Consider the following 18221-nt stretch of genomic DNA (forward strand, 5'->3'; position numbering starts at 1 on the left):
AATCCTCTGCCTGTAAGGCTTGGTCAGTGTCAAAAGTGAGGTTTTGCTACTGTAGGTGTCAAATGACTGTAAGTGCAGTTACGCTCTTTTAGCAGCAAACAAAACCCTACTTTTACTGTTACGGCTTTCTGCTCTTGTGTCAAACTTATGGGTCATGATTTCAGTTGTGTTGACACAGAAAAGATGTCACCAAGACCTTTCGAATATATATATATATATATATATATATATATATATATATATATATATAGGAGAGCAGCTGTAGAGCAGGGGAGGGCTTATGCCAGCAGCTTGTTTCAGTGCAGCCAGACTCCTCTCACAGAAGGGAGGGGAGGCTGGCCAGCGAGACTAGAGCAAACTAAACGTGCCCTAAAATTACACATAGCTGAAGACAAGACTGCAATCCGCACTAAGAGGGACTATGTATGCTATTGCTCGTCACGACGCCCAACACAACCATGGATCTCCTGCCTCTCTTACATTTTGGGGCATTGAGAAAGTCACTCTCTCCCCCAGATCAATACATGACTCTGTAGAGAAGCTTTTTGGATCACAGAGCTGAACACAGTTTAACCTTCTGGACTCAATGAGGAGCTAAATCTCACCTGTTTTCTTTAGCCCCGACCTTCCTGGGTCTTGAGGCTATCCACCTTATTTCTAGCTTCCATGATGCCTTATGTGAAATATGGGTTCTTCTTCTGGTGTAATCCAACCAGCCCCCCCCTCCCGTTATGTTGCTAACACAGACACAACATAGCCCGTCTGTAAACGACAGCTGCAGGAGCAAATCACGTCCAGCTTTGCAAAAATGTCACCATTAAATATCCTGAGTTGTTCAAAGAGCAACAGAAATAGCAGATGTGATAGATACAATTATTACATTCCCTCAAAAAAGTGTCAAACGAGAGATATTTATTGTGTCAAGCAACTTTTTTTTTCCAGCGTCAAAGTTTTAATGAGGAAATGCGCAACAATCAGTTGCTCCAGACTGGACATTGCACCCACAATTATTTGACAGCGGGCGTTCAAAAATAAGATGGATAGACAACATTGTATTTATTTATATTCTCCAGTAGGGCTGTACTCAATCATAGGCTTATTGTTTGCTATTCTTTTTCCATTTGATCAATTTTACCATTATCATTACTAATTGCTTGTTCTCCTGTGGGACAATTTATATGTAAACTCAATTCCAGATCCTTAACATGTTATGGACTGATCTTTTTTTTCTGGGAGTATTATGTACAGTATGTATCTGGGCCTGGTGATAGACTTTGCTTATTGTCAATTGGAGCTTCTTCTTCCCTCCTTTTAACCTGATAGGTGGAAACTCTGCCTGCTCACACCTAGGTCCCTCCCACACCACCCTCTCCTTCCTTCTAATGATTAATTTGATAAGGTGAATTTAGGGGATCCTAAACTTATATAAGCCTGTAATTACTGTAATTATAAATCATGCATTTTTACAAGCTTGATTTTGCATTAATGATTTTTTGTATAATTTTGTTGTTGTAATTTCTTGTAATTGTAAACATGTATTCCTCTCTGCAATGATATATAATCATGTCGATCATGTCCATTTGTCACCTCCTCCCTCTTCTTCCAGCCTGGGCTGGATCAGCTTTAATTGTGGGGAGGTTATTTAACAGACAAAATGTCATTGCTTTGTATGACTCTGATGAAGACACACTGTCAAAACGTTAGTCAATAATAAAGGAACCTGTATACACTTGATCTGTGTGCTCCAGTCTCCTTGTGGATGTTCATCTGAAGCCTCAGTCTCTAAGATTGCCCTCTGAGAGCACCGGACCAGCTTGCTGGGCTGCCTGGGTAGAAGCGCGCCTAACCTCATCCTGCAAACACTTTCTGCTATGGTTGACAGATATTTGAATGTCGATCTATCTGAACAGCTGACACGACTAGTTAAGCTTATTCCATTGTGCACTCAGTGTAAATTGTTGTGGCTTAAAGTGTAATGATGATACAATACCTGACACTGACAGAAGGAAGAGAAGAAATCCACCCTCTGCTGCTGTGACACTCATAGTTGGTCCTCTCCTCTCTGTCCAGACTGCAGATGTTCCAACACATCAGCAGGCAAGATCATGAACATAACATGAGAAGTCTATCAGTTCATCACATCAAAAACACACCTCTAATATTTAGCTGACAATGTTCTGCCATTCTACTGCTTTTATAATCATTCATTACCAAGTCATTGAACAAAACTTAACCCAATATCATGGTCTGCAAAATAATATTACATTCAGTTAAATGTAACCTTTTTAATGTTTGTTAAATCTCTAAACTAAGATATAAAAGATAAAGAGTCTCACAGAAGAGAAGCACGTCGTCGTCGTGAAGGGGAGAACTTGTTGAGTGGCACAGACACACATCCTGTGCTATTTTATTGACTCGTCCTGATACCACAGAGAGGAAGTAGGCTAGAAGACGAGGAAGAAAGATGAGAAGTAAAAAGAATGTTGTAGATGAAGAACAGAGTTGCAGAGGAATATCAGCAGAGCTTCCTGAGTGGTCGTGAGTGAAGAGCCAGTGCATACAGAGATTCCTGCGTTCAAAAAACAAATTAATTATCTGCACATTAATGGACATTTTATTACTGTCGGGTCTTCTGGTGAATTCAGCTATTCAGTTATAATCCTGCAAACAGCTTGAATTTGAACAGAACTGCCCATTTATTCAGCAGGGAAGTGGAGTTACTTCACATATTAAATAGTGATTCTTAACTTTGAGATGTTCCAGAAATCTACAGACAACAGGAACATTAGTGTCAGGATCCTAATCATGACAAGTGTCCAACAAACAAAAAGGAACTAGCTAACTTTGTGAAACATGATTGAAGGTTAATTGTTGTTGATTATGAACAGTCCAACCTGTCCACCATCTGATGATGCTCTGGCTTCATGGAGGGCAGAGTGTTGTCATGACAACTCCAACGGCAGCATCAGATCATATTTTACACACAGACCATTTAGGAGGTGATATAAAAATGACAGTGGTGTTCCTGTCCTCCAGTCTTCCAGGTGAAGGTGCTGAATGTCACCCAGAGTTACTATGACCAGTATGAGATGGAGATCACACAGGTTCTCAAGCTGTACGAGATGGAGATCACACAGGTTCTCAAGCTGGGTGAGTCACTGGACTTGGTCTCTTCTACACGCTCGACTAACAGTGCTGCTGCTCTGTGCATCTCCACATGACATGAGGAGCACATCAGAGATCCATTTAGACCAATCTCTATACACCAACTTAATATTCACATTCACATTCACTTTTATTGCCACAGTAGGTCATCAGAATACATACAATGAATTTGACTTAGTAAAGTATGCAGCATAGTGGTTCCATCAATATGACTCTGATGGCTCATCCGACAGGTGCTCATTAGTGGGGCAGGTTATGGTAGGAAACAGAGTCCAGGAGGTCTTGCTTGATATCAGTCTCCAGGTTTTGATGCAGACTACCATGGAATACAACTAAGGTACTCACACGCACGCACACGCACACACACACACACACACACACACACACATGCACGCACGCATGCGCACACACGCACGCACTCACGCGCACACACGCACGCACGCACGCACACACACACACACACACAAACACACACACACACGCACGCATGCACGCACGCACACACAAACACACGCACACACACACACACACACACACACACACACACACACACAAACACACACACACACACACGCACACACACACGCACACACACACACACACACATACAGTAGGCAGATTATAAAATGATGGGCCCCTGAGCCTGGATGCATAATGGGCCCCTCTCACAGAGCACATAAGCACACTTAAGGCCAGAATAATAACTAAGACAGACACTCACCTGCATCTCAACAGGATTTACAGCACAGCCACCTGAACACTCAAAGCCAACAGCACAATAACAAGAAATAAACTCACCTGTATCTAACACAGGCTTTACAGTGCAGGTACACTCAATTAAAGCCAAAAGCACAATAACCCTCTAATTGTCCATAAACTTATGGAACATTTTGTCAAAAAAAGAAATGTAGGGTTATGGCCCTAAATACTGTAACATCCCCACACATCCCCCCAGCAGTTGAAAAACTGGTGCTGGGCTAAAAGAGACTCAAAACAAAGAAAGGAATGTCCGCATCAGTATATTGAATAATTAAGTAGCCTATTTAATAGTTCATAGCATACAGTTATTATAAAGTGTTCCAGAAAAATATTGTTTCTCAGTAGTAAGGCACTAGTGAGAAATATACCAATGAGTGAAAGGTGTGACCACATGCCCATGCTCTCTCCTACATCTTATTTAACAATTGAACTTCCTGTGTAATACCTTGTCACTACTGTAAACAAGGTGACCATTAAGACATAGTCAGACATTTTCTGGTTTGATTTGTTTTACTGCCTGGTTGTGTGCCAGGGTGAGCCCTGCCAACTGAAACTATGATATGGAGACTCTTGAGACTGTGTGTGTGTGTGTGTGTGTGTGTGTGTGTGTGTGTGTGTGTGTGTGTGTGTCATAATAACCTGGGGACGATGAGCAGCAGATAGAGGAAGGAGAAGAGGCCCGAAAGTGTCACAACTCATTTACCAAACGATCTCCTTTCTTTGTTACCAAAGGTAACAAAGAAAGGAGATGATGTGTGTTTGCACCACAGGTTTCAAAAATGTATTAAACATGGGTCATTTACAGCAGCGTGATGTGGAAATTTAGCACTTTAATAATGAGAGAGAAAACAAGGAAACGAGTGGAAGAGAGATACAAAGCATAGAGACAAGATAGGTGGGTTTTTATCCTCATCTACACTTGGACAACTATTTTGAATATCATATCACTGGTGTAAAGGGATCAGTTCATCCCAGGCCTGGGCAAGAGACGCGGTGGCCCTGTGAAGAGGCTCTGGGTTATGGGCCCCCTGAGCTCTTGGGCCCCTGGGCCCGGTAGGCCCGTTCGGTAATACAATACATCCCTGTGTGTAACTGCATCACTGCACTCGCTCAAGCTCTCAGTGGAGGACCGCAGTCAAACACGTCCCAAGAAGAAGAGATGTGCTGTCAAGTTTCAGTGCAAGACCTTCCTGTTTCTAACCGCTAGCAACATTAGCAAATACCATGCTATGTTTTACAAGCTATGTTTTGCAAGCTATGTTTTACAAGCTATGCGTTTTGCAAGCTATGCGTTTTGCAAGCCATGTCGGGCAGTGTCCTTTTGCAAGCTATATGTATGTTCCCCACCGTAGAACATGCTAAACAGTGATGCCAAACACAAACAAGCCGTGGAAGCACAGAGGGGAACTTCTACAATATTCCATATTCATTGAAACGCTCAATGTTTGCACTTCATTTTTGTGATGTACATTTTAGATGGGTCACTTATTTTGATCACATCTTTGGTACATGTTGTATGTTTACTTTATTTGATCATGACCTGTATTTATCTCCCTCTTTTTCACAGCCCAATGTTGAGGTAATGTTTAGGTGGTTCCTTGTACAATTTACAGCATTAGTTTTTATGCACAGCCTGTGAGGTCCTGTTGTAGAACTTCTCACAAAAAACTAACACTATGAATGAATAAATGAAAGAAAGTTTTTTGTTCGTGTCAGGACAATTCCTTGACCCATCCCATATGGGATTATCAGACACATCAACATACAATAATTAACAGAACAAGAACATTCCAGTGTGTTATCCAACCAGAAACACATAATACAACCAACTGTACAAAATTTAAAAGCAGAGTATATATACATATATATATATACATACATCTATAGCATTAATAGAAAAATAAATTATCTATTATAGGTCGCCTTTCTCCTCCTTTCCCATGCTTTTGAGAGGTACTCAGAGAATGCAAAAATGTGATCAAAAATAAATTAAATTAAAGCTCCGTTCTCACTATCTATCAAATCTAAATCAGGAGTATGGACTTTTTTAAACAATATTTCATGCAAATCATGATACAGAGGACAGTATAGAATGAAATGGATTTCATTCTCCACTTCATTCAACTCACAATATTCACAGATTATTTCTTCCTCAACTACCCCTCTGTATCTTCCTATTTCAATGTGTAAAGGCAGAATGCCACATCTTATCTGTGCACAGAATGACCTCTTACTTTTAGACAAATTATACAAAACATATTTTTCACATTTATAATCTTTTTTAAATAAACAATACGTTCTTAATTTTGGCTTCTGCCAGATTTCTTCAGCCCAAGACTGTAGGCATTTAGCCCAGGTTCGATATTTGAAGTCATTCACATTCACAAAAACTCTTTGAAAATAATTTTCTTCGAAACCACACTCCTGTAATAAATCAAAAATGTCAGATACTCATTCCCCTTCAACTGACAGATCCCAAAATAAAACTTTACTGGCTACCCTGTTAGTTGGTAAATCCAGCAGGCTGTTCCAGAGACTCACCATGCTGGCCTTCCATCTAATTTCACAGGAGTCCCACCTCATATCTCCATTGACTGTCACAATCGCTGCATATTTATGAAGCCCCCACTTCTTATCTCTGTATATTGATGTGACCGCTACGCTGCATACAGACACTAAGACAAATTCCTTGTAACTTGCATACTGTGGCAATAAAAGTGATTCTGATTCTGATTCTGATTCTGATTCTGATTCTGATTCTGATTCTGATTCTGAAAAAACCTGCTTGCCCGATTCTGGACACGTTCATGTAACTGAAACCTTTTATAACCCCAAACCCCAGAAACATAATCCAAAACAGGACATACAGAACTTTGATACAATTTGGAATATGTGAAATAACCCATGTATTTTAACATTTTGGTTTGACCTATAATACCTCCCAGTGCCCTTCTTGCCGAGTCTGCTAGAACAGATACACCATGTAAAAAAGACATACTTATCTGTAAAGTCAAGTTGTTTGTCACCAATACAAAACTTAAAAATACTTCTTTCTTTACCTGGATTTCTAAAGTGCATAACTTGTGTTTTATTTTGGTTAATACATAATCTCCACTTATTACACCACTCACTAAGACATGTCAACATCACTTGCAGATCTTCTTCATTTCACTTCAAGTACATGACCACATATAACCCATTTCCCCAGTTGCTTTACCTCTCTGGCCAAATCATTAATGAAAACAGCAAATAAAGTTGGAGACAAAACATCGCCTTGTTTAACACCAGAGGGCGTAGGAAACCACTCTGTTAAATATTGATGATTATCACCTCATTCAATGGAAAGGAATTGCTTCAAAATGTCCCCATTCTCTGGGGTGGAGTTATACAATCTCTACAACCCAGTTTCTCTGCAAACCCCCATTTAATGGATAGGATTCACCATTGGCTCTTCTCTCGACCACCCTGCCCACCTCTGCAGGCATGGGGAGGGTCTGCTTGGACCCCTGTGTCCTTAGGTTTAGGCATGGGGGGTGGGAGAGGTTAGGTTTAGGCATGGGGGGTGGAAGAGGTTAGGTTTAGGCAGACCCCGAAAGGGTCTCCAACACCCCCTTCGGCCCGGAGACCCCCTGAAGCGACCCCAGGACCTCCACAGGATCCATGGGGCCCACCCAGGTCTCGGAGACCCCAGGTGTATCCATTAAATGGGCTTTTTCTGGTAAACTGTGTTCTCTACAGTTTACAGAAAGTCATCTCTACAACCCCAGAGAAACTGGGTTGTAGAGATTGTACAACTCCCCCCAGAGAATGGGGATATTTTGAAGCAATTCCTTTCCATTGAATGAGGTGATTCATATTTGTTTTACTACTTATATATCAAGTGAATTGTATAGAAACAACTCACCAAAATGTACTCTTGCACAGCTGATTTCACAAAACCTTTCCATGAAGGGGGGTAAACCAATGTGTCCCTTGTCATACCTTAACTTTTGCTGAAATGACGCCACTGCAAGAGCCAGGCTATTTCCTGGCTCTTGCTAATAACTTCCCCACAGCCAACACAAGCCAAAACATGACCAAACATGCCACAATGACGTCCGCTAATCCATCCAGAATCCTTAACGGCCGTCTTGAGGCTGATCTGGCTCATAAATTGTTCAGGTTGCCGTTTTTAAAGCAGGACTAAACCCCCAGATTTCTGGCAGAACAGCATGCTGCTTGATTTGAAAAAAACGTATGGGAAAACCAAGAAAAGAAGGTGAAGAGCGTCTCCTCTTGTCTCACTATACTCTTTGGCTGTGCTCAGATGGAAACTTCTGATTTTTTTTTACCGGAAAGGGCGCCATGACAGTTTGTCCACCACATCAAGAAAAACATTATATGAGAGCTACAAAAGCTTTATAAATATCAACAACTAGCCAACGCTGGTGGCCTGTATGGAAACAGCGTTGTTCAAAATGGTTGAAAGTTATATAAATTTGGTCATTCAGTGGTGAACTACTTTACGGCCGTCACCTGTGTTTACCCTGCCTTTTCGACACAAAATGGCCCCCGTGAAAAGGGTCTATAGAGGACTGCAGGGATGACGTCTTTTTGTAGTCAGAAGGCGGAAGTCCCGGACTTCTTGGATCTTACAGGGAAAAGTCAATGGGGTTTTAGAATGGGGATTTCACTAAAATGCATAAATCAAGGTCTGTGGTTAACAAAGGTTTATTGGAGCGGTAATTTGGGTTCAGCAGGATAATCTTCACAAATGTGAATAACTTTTATGACTTAGTGTATAAAACGTATAAATGTGTTTTTTTAAATGTGATTTTTAAAAAATGCCTCAAAAGGCATAAACGTGTCATCCTGATGAATTATTTTGTACTGTATGCTGGTGGTGTACAAATAAATAAATTGATTCATTCATTCACCTTATTTCATGTATTTAAGTGCCCACTGAGCAAGAATACGTCCAAAGAACGTCATATGAACGTAATTTTTGGACGTCCCAAAGAGCTCCACCGAGGAGCCAGACTGGAAGTTTTTATGACGTCTTTTCATGACGTCTTCTGAACCTCCAAAGTTTGACATCCATAGGATGTCATCAGAATTACTTCTTCTGAACGTCTAATATTAGACGTTCAGAGGATGTCTTCTGAGCGACGTCTTATTAACGTCCAATGTTTGATGTCCAGAGGATGTCTTCTGAACAACGTCTTCTGAACGTCTTTGTTGGACGTCCTAAAGACGTTCAGAAGATACGTGCAAAGGATGTCTTCAGAACGTCTTTGTCAGACGTCTAAAATATGTCTACTGAGGAGCCAGAATGGACGTCTTTTTATGACGCCTTGTCAACGTCTGTTGTTGACGTCCTGAATACCTCTTTATAAAAGTTTAAAAATAAGTTCAAATGTGGTTATTTTTTGGACGTCTTGTAACGTGACGTCTTTTTAGACGACACCTTTTAGACCTCCACATGTATACTGCTATACAAGACAATCTATACAAAGTTGGCCTTACTTACAAATAACAATTTCTCAAACTATTTAATTATCACTTACATTTATTTGAACGTCATAATCCAGGACAGACAACAGTAATAGTAATAACATTAATATACACATATATACATATCGATATATTGCGATTTCCTACTTTTTCAACTGCAAATGATGTCCCCAAAGGAAAACTTTGTCAACATCTGGTTTATATAAGAACAATTTTCCAGTCTGTACATCTGACTTCAACCATTTTATTGCAGCAACATTGTCAAGTTGACAGACCAACAACTTTCATAAAGTCATGTCATAGTTGCATGCACTTGACAAACTGAACTGTTTGTTGCAGTCTACTTACGGTCCACCTTAACTGGATGTGTGGACTACTGTACTTAGGTAGCTTTTGAACAATGCTACTTCACTTCACTTCACTTGCACAAAACATCTTGTAACTAGGGAATTTGTAAAATACTGTTATGACAAAACTGTTACTGTTAAAACAAAATGAAAAGATGCTACAGTTTGTTTACTGCTGGCCTTGGAACTAAAGTTTATAAAAAAAAAAAAAGAAGAAAAAAGCAAAAACCACCTATGAATGACCTCCCTTTCTGGCTGGTGCATGTTTGAGGTGCTCTGCAGCATGTTGGCGGATAACCTCCTCCGTTGCATCCTTATTCCATTTCAGTACAGCAGCTGCAAGAGTTGAAAAAGACAAAAATTATAAATGTGCAATTTTAGTCTAATTCTCTTGTGCTCTGGCCTCTGGGTTGAAATAGGTATCGCTGTTATCTACTTGGAAGAAAGCAGAAGTTCAAATAATAAAAACAAACCCTAAAAACTACATCAAGTGTGTTTTAATTTTCATCTCTGTGGGCAGTGGTGGCCTAAAGGTAGGAAGCAAGCTCGTGACAAGAAGGTTGTAGGTTCAATACCAAAAGAGTGGGTAAAGTGAAAAGCAGCACTTGCCCCTCCCTCATTACCACCACTGAGGTGACCTTGAGCAAGGCCCTTAACTCTGACCGCTCCAGTGCAGCTGATCAGTGGCCAGCAGATCAGACTGTGGTTGCTGGTCAGCTTCCAAGTGTGAATGTGTGTAAGAATGTGAACAGGGTACTCTTGAAAAAGAGACCATTGCTCCCCCTGTATAACATAAAAAAGGTAACAGTTTTCTTCCCCTATGCAACGTGAAATATGGGCTTACCTTTTAGTGCTCTGTAATGGTTGGTGGTCTCCAGACCCATCTTCTCTTTTTTCCCTTTCCCCTTCATATTGAAGTTGGCCATGAGGGAATTATTGAAGAGCCTGAAGAAAAATAAATGTGATTTACACAGAGGTGGGAGTAAGTCACACATATGCAAGTCACAAGCAAGTTTCAACCTTTAAGTCTCAAGCAAGTCTAAAGTTAATGTGAGAATCAAGCAAGCAAGTCCAAATCACTGCTCTATGTAAAGACATTGTTCAGGCCGGGCAAGCAGATGACAAGTCAAGCCACACTGTATGAAATTCTGGCCCGTTTCCACATTTAAAGCTGCTGTAAGTGATTTCCTCATTTTGCATAGTTCCGGTGGCATTTTCAGCACTGCAGTTAGCAGTCCCCCCCTACAGCATTGGCTTTCGGCCTGTGAACACGCACAGAGGACCGCCACTTTGTAGAGTTCTGTCTCCTGATTGGATAAGGTGGGGAGGCTCCCAGAAAAAAATCAGTTTTGCTGTGGGGCGGAGGGACTGAGAGATCCATGTCATTGACCAAATAATTTATATTAGTGATAGCTGTCAGAATGTCGAGCTGTTTTACACTTATTTTAACCAAAAATATCACAGCAGCTTTAACTCAATTAAAACACAGTGGTCAGATGTCTGATGAGAGAGAATGCAGATGTCTCTGTGTGTGTGTGTGTGTGTGTGTGTGTGTGTATGAGAGAGAGATTATTGAAAACAGTTCATGAAACATACCGGTCAAGGACTTTGTGGACACAGTCCTTTAGATCCTTCCCTCCAATTCGGGCAAGTTGCAGCACCTGGAAAAGGTCCATTAAAAAATAATTTTCAGAATATTAAAGACCCCCTAAAGTCATGCTTCAAGATGTGTATAAAATACTTTGAATAATAATTTGTGTCTGATGGTTTTTCCCCACAAAAAAGTTAAAACCCCTCCGCACCCTTCTCTGTCAAGAAACGAATCCAATCCCCCGGACAACACCACACTTTGCTCCCCTGATCTCAGCAATGCCTTCCTCCACTAACAAAATCTCCCAAATCAATAGCTACTGCCTCCATCACCAACTCCTCCACCCCCACCCCCACTAATCTTCCCTTTGGCCGATTACACGCCCCCCTCTTCTCTGCAACATTAACCTGCAACATGCTCTTTAAATCCCGACTCCAAACCTACCTGTTATCCCAAGCTTACAACCTCCCCTACCCTTAACCACCTCTTCCTACCTCGCCACCCACATTTTACACCTCCCTCTCTTCTGTCTGGCCACTGTCCCTCCCACACACTCCCTCCTTCCCCTCTGTTTCCATATATCCCTAATCAACGTGAGTTACTTGTATCTGTTGCCTGTTGTTATCTTGTTTTCTATGTACTCATACTGTGTCAGCATCTTAGGGTAATTGAAAAGCACTTTATAAAATAAATGAATTATTATTCTTTATTATTAATTATCTTGTTAAAATCCTTAAAATGGCTTCCCCTCCCTCTTTTTCATTTAAAAATCCAAAGCAACCAATCAGGGTTATCTAGATTCTAGAACATAACTAGCCAATCACAGCATACAACACATGCTTTTCAACACATTCTCACTCATTACAAAGTGACGACAAGGGTTCCTGACCGATTAAAAATGTGTTAACTGCTGAATACTGGACAGGGATTGGCTCCAGGATTCGTGATGTCACGAATCTTGCCTGTTGAAAACGGCCTTGGCTGGGTTTCCCAAAAGCTTCTTAGCGCTAAGAAGCTTCTTAGACCCTTCTTAAGGCTCCACGGGAGGGGTCTAAGAAGCTTCTTAGTACTAAGATACTTTTGGAAAACCCGGGCCTTTTCAGTTAGCTCTGATAAACGTTCCACTTTCAGCAGACGATTGTGGAAACAGCCTTCTAGTGTCAAACTCTGCACAGACATCATTCTGCACAGTGAAGCTCAAACATCTAACAAGAAGAAAAACTGATTTTTTACTTTAGGGGGGCTTTAAAAATGTACTTCTTCAATGCTATACTCCAGTAGGCCTATATACGCTCGTTCCCCATGAGTGCACTGGAGCAATGCATTTATCCATTAACCGAAAACATTTGGAACAAGGGCACTACTGTTATTACTTTCAGACTCTTGTTAATCCTACCAGGTTATTAAAAGTGTTGCTGTCCTCAAGGTGTAGCTCCTCTCTCTGGAAGTCCTCCATGGTGTCCAACCTCTCCACATGGGTGGCTGAAAGGGCAGGCGCACTTCGGCAAAGGTTTTTGATGTCCGTGTGCATGTCAAACAATTTCTCCAAGACTCTTTTCTGAAATTCTGAAATAAAAAAGAACACAAATGTTGATAGTGATGACTTTCTGTAATAGTCATTGAGGATGTTCGACTGAGTGTAAGTTCTGTATTTTACTAAGACCAAAACTGGCCTAACTAAGTAGCACAACGTTAATTGCTAATGTTAGCGCAGTTGGCCTGCCGACAGCCATATCTGGAATAAATACAAATATATTTTCTTAAGCGGTGCAGAATACTGCATTCGCTTCTAGGAGTGACACGTCTTTTAGGGGTCACCTGACCTAACCATAACTCTAGGGCACAAACCTTTTGTGCCCAAGGCACACCTGTATTCATATCATGAAAAATAATCTGGAAATGTTTTTTATTTACTTCACAAATGTATTTACTTAACTAGTGACATCATTTTAGATGTTTCATAATAAGTCTATAGCTGGTTGAGTCCCCTTTTAGTTAGGCAGGTTGTCACAAAATCCCACGGCACACCTGGCCTTGCCTCACAGCACACCATTTGGGAACCACTGCCCAAGGGGTACGCATCCCCCAGTTTGACCTGCATTCATCAACAACTACTACATCCCCATATACAGTGAAAGGAAAGATATTGCAGTATCCCTTTAATTATCTAAATTCAGCAATTGAAACAATTAATGGTTTGACAGCTCAATTTGAAACACTTTAGCACTTACTTGCTTCGGGCATTGGGAATCCGGCTGGTGCCCTCTGAGACCCTGCATCTGTAGTACATGTAAAACAAAAGTGTTCAGGAAATTACCAAGTGACATTTCTGAGAGAGAACAGATTTGGGCCCCAAGACGCAGTTGTCAGAAGTTTGCATACACTTAGGTTGAGGTCAAAAAAACTAATCCAAAAGATTCCACGTTCAAAAAATGTGTTTGCTCAGCCGGTTAGAACATGTAATTTCTGCATGACAAATATTTAAAAATAAACTTTTTTTTAAAGACATTACTTCACTTAAATGACAATATCACAATTACAGTGGGTCAGAACTAATCATTGAATTGCAAAGCGTTTTGATGGATACTTGAAGCAGGCTTTGAACAACTCACCATGCCTCAGCCTGACACTGTCCCCGCCCCTGGAGCTGTTGTTTTGCCTGGATCCACCACTGTCCCTGGAGCTGTTGTTTTGCCTGCCACCACTGTCCCTGTTTTGCCAGGGGTTGACACTGGGACTGTTTAACCTGGTGCTGACACTGTGCCTAGAGCCATCTGTGGGCCTGGAGCCACCGCTGAACCTGGGGCTGACACTGTGCCTGGAGCCATCTGTGGGCCTGGAGTCACCGCTGGACCTGGGGCTGAGTCTGTGCCTGGAGCCACCGCTGGGGCTGGGCCTGACCCTGGGACTGACACTGGGCCTGGAGCCACCGCTGGGGCTGGGGCTGAACCTGGGACTGACACTGGGCCTGGAGCCACCGCTGGACCTGGGGCTGAACCTGGGACTGACACTGGGCCTGGAGCCACCGCTGGGGCTGGGCCTGACCCTGGGACTGACACTGGGCCTGGAGCCACCGCTGGGGCTGGGGCTGAACCTGGGACTGACACTGGGCCTGGAGCCACCGCTGGGGCTGGGCCTGACCCTGGGACTGACACTGGGCCTGGAGCCACCGCTGGGGCTGGGGCTGAACCTGGGACTGACACTGGGCCTGGAGCCACCGCTGGACCCGGGGCTGAACCTGGGACTGACACTGGGCCTGGAGCCACCGCTGGGGCTGGGCCTGACCCTGGGACTGACACTGGGCCTGGAGCCACCGCTGGGGCTGGGCCTGACCCTGGGACTGACACTGGAGCAATCACTGAACCTGGGGCTGACACTGGGCCTGGAGTGCCTGGAGCCACCGCTGAACCTGGGGCTGACAATGGACCTGGAGCCATCTCTGGACCTGGAGCCATCTCTGGACCTGGAGCCATCTCTGGACCTGGAGCCATCTCTGTGCCTGGAGCCATCTTTGTGCCTGGAGCCATCTCTGGATCTGGAGCCATCTCTGGACCTGGAGCCATCTCTGTGCCTAGAGCCATCTTTGTGCCTGGAGCCATCTCTGGACCTGGAGCCATCTCTGGACCTGGAGCCATCTCTGTGCCTGGAGCCATCTTTGTGCCTGGAGCCATCTCTGGACCTGGAGCCATGTCTGGACCTGGAGCCATCTCTGGACCTGGAGCCATCACCGTCATGTGTAGAGACTGAAAAACACACAAAGCATGTTCTTAGATTTAACATCACTAACACGTATCACAAACTAACAGGTGACTGGTTTAATGTGACAAATACTCACTTGGTGTGATAATTTCCCTAGCCAGGCCACCATGTTCCACCGGGATGGATAAGCGAGGATTTTCAGAGCCTGAAACATTTAAATGACCCTGTAGCTACTTTCAACCTGTGTATATTAAATAATTAATTACTATATTTATTAAATTGTGATCAATACTCACAAGGAGGCTTTACTTTTGATGGTGGAGGGGGAAAGGGGTCCATGCTCGCCTGCTCCTCCTCCTCAGAATCTTTTAAGAGTGCAATTCAAAATGTGATATAAAACATGTTCAGGCCCAGTTTCTCCCCAATAAATACAATTTCAGATTCCTAAATTAATTGATAAAACATACCAACAACATAATCATCCAATTTTAGGTTACGTTTTCTTTTCCTCTTCGTAACCACCTCATCCATGTCATCATCTCCTTGGCTGGACTCGGCTTGGCTGGTCTGATTGTAGTCATTGCATTCTTTTTCCTCAGCTAGAATTAACATATTTCAACTGTAAAAACCATTTGACCCAGCATATTTTTATTTTTTTGCTGAGGAATGAAACCATTCATTAATCAAAACCTACCTGATCTTGTTTTTATTTTGATAAACTGGAAGGTCATCCAGTCATCCTCGGGGTTCTGCTTCTTCTTGAAAGCTGCTTCTAGTACCTTTACATTCTTTGAATTTGGCCATCGCACGATTTTCTTCTTTTGGTCTATCCAATTTTCGGGAACTGTACCCTCTGTCTCTTTTCCATTCTCCACCCACACAGCCTTGGCATACATGATCTGGAAAGGACAGTATATGTTACTTTCAGGTTTGACATTTTAATTTATCCACAGCAGTTTGTAGTGCTGGAGATTTGTATCATGTGCTAGCCTGCGTTAAAGAAAAAGAATATCCAATTGATATTTAATCAAATCTGCTCTATTCATAAATCCCAATATCGATATTTTAATATAATGCTTTTTCCCGTGGATGCATGCAGTTTTAACCCTGTTACGAGATTTCGTCTCCATGTGTAAATATATATATTTTTAACAATACACCAGGTTAGAGGGTTCGTTGTACAATTTACAGGAACAGTTCTTTGAGAATCTCTAATATCCAAGCCAAATTGGTATTGTAACTGAAATATCGAATGTTAACGTAAATTGATTCGGGACAGTGTGTGGGAATCGCATTGGGAAATCAGTGGTGACACCCACCCCTATTTGTACGGTCCCTAGGAATCAAACCCAAGACCATTATTGATATCACCTTGTTCTACCAATTAGGCTACACACGAACACATTTCTACAATAATTACCTATGACATTATTATGAAATATTTTTCATTGCAATCATTAACATACTGAGCAGGTCAAGATGTTAGTGTGCAGGTCAATATGTTACCGTGCAGTTTAATGTGCAGGTTAAGATGTTACTGTGCAGGTTAAGATGGTAATTAGTTAATGAAGAGAGTTTAGAGTTAAATTAAACCTTTACAAGTGGTGTTCCACACCATGGCGAAGGGGTATGAGGACATAACCACCAGTTTCTTGCGGGAGGCAGGCCACCTTGCGGAAGAGATCCTTTTCACGCAGTAGTCCTCTTTCCATTCGGCCCTGCACATTACCTGTGCATACGATATTTAGGAGTTTGGAGCTGCATGGTTGTTCAAATAATGGTGAAGTGTGGCGCTGGTGCAGAATTTCACACATCAAAGTGCCGTCTGCATTCTTTGCCCGAATGAAAGCAAAGCTCTCATCTCTCAAGAGAAAACAACGGTCTCTTTCTTTGACAGAAACAAACACTTTAGGCTGTGTTTTGCACTCGTCCACTTCTGCATGTTCCATTTCTGCCAAACGCCTAGTGACCTGTTCCAGGGGGCTTCTCCCACTCCTCACATACTTCTTGATTTTTTGCAGGTAGTTCTCAAAAGGAAAAGCGGAAATGTCATTTAACGAACAGTTGAAGTGTCTGACATCTTCATGAAGATGGAGTAGTCCATGTACATTGTACACAGCAAAGGTTTGGCCATAGAGATGAGCACAGCACTTGACAAAATGTTTCAGTAGTTCATTGGCAAATTGGAGATAACCATTCCGAGTCCTCTCATCTGACTCCAGCAGGATCGACATGGCCACAGTCAAGGACAGGAAATGTTTGTATCTTCCAGGGGACAACACAGTTTTTAGTACCACAGGTCCTGTGTATAACAAAAACTGCCGTAGTTCGGTGGCCTTCCACCTATCCACTTCATCTAAACCCCGGGGTTGCCGAGCAAATTCACTTGGCATCTTCCCTCTCAGCGACGTCAGTTTTTGGGTTATTTCTTGCCTTTGCCTGACAGATAAACGACAAAATCTTGGGCCACGACTAGTCAAAAATCTTAACAGTCGTCGGACTACTCCCAAGCTTACCATATGCATGTAATCTAATACGAATGAGCTGACACAAGGAATTCCTGACGCAATGAAGGGGCTGATACCGTTTTGGTGGGTGCTGTACTCCACTCTACTGAAAACTTCGTCTGTTCGAGAAGTGCATACCGGTTTATTGAAAACGATTGTCTCCTCGACACGAGCACCTCTGATTATACATCTCTCACAACTCTCATAGGCAGTATGACCCTTAATACATTTGAGATATGCCCTTGCTGGCGCATCACAGATGAGAGCTTCAATATGGACTGTGTAAGTCTGGCCTTCATAAATTATCCCAGTGTCTTTGAGATGTTTGTACTCAGTCAAAAAATCATGAAGATACTCCTCAAGGGGACGAGGCTTACGTTTTCCACTAAACATAGCTACAATAAATGGATCAAAATGGTTCAACTTCGCTAGTATTGGCCAGAATTCGATACCACTACTTTTGAAAAGCGGGAGGCCATCAATGTTTACACTGAGGTGTAAGACATTACTCTCGGTGCGACTTAAAAAGCGGCGGATCCCCTTTTCTAAGCCGTAGTACATGTACTGCCCGCCACATTTATGTCCTTGGATCAATAGGCAACAGATGCCCCTGCTTCCTTAATATGGCCAATAATTCTTTCAAAGATCTGTGTGTCTCTC

The sequence above is a fragment of the Poromitra crassiceps genome (genome assembly GCF_964638095.1).
Source record: "Poromitra crassiceps genome assembly, chromosome: 27".
NCBI lineage: Eukaryota > Metazoa > Chordata > Actinopteri > Beryciformes > Melamphaidae > Poromitra > Poromitra crassiceps.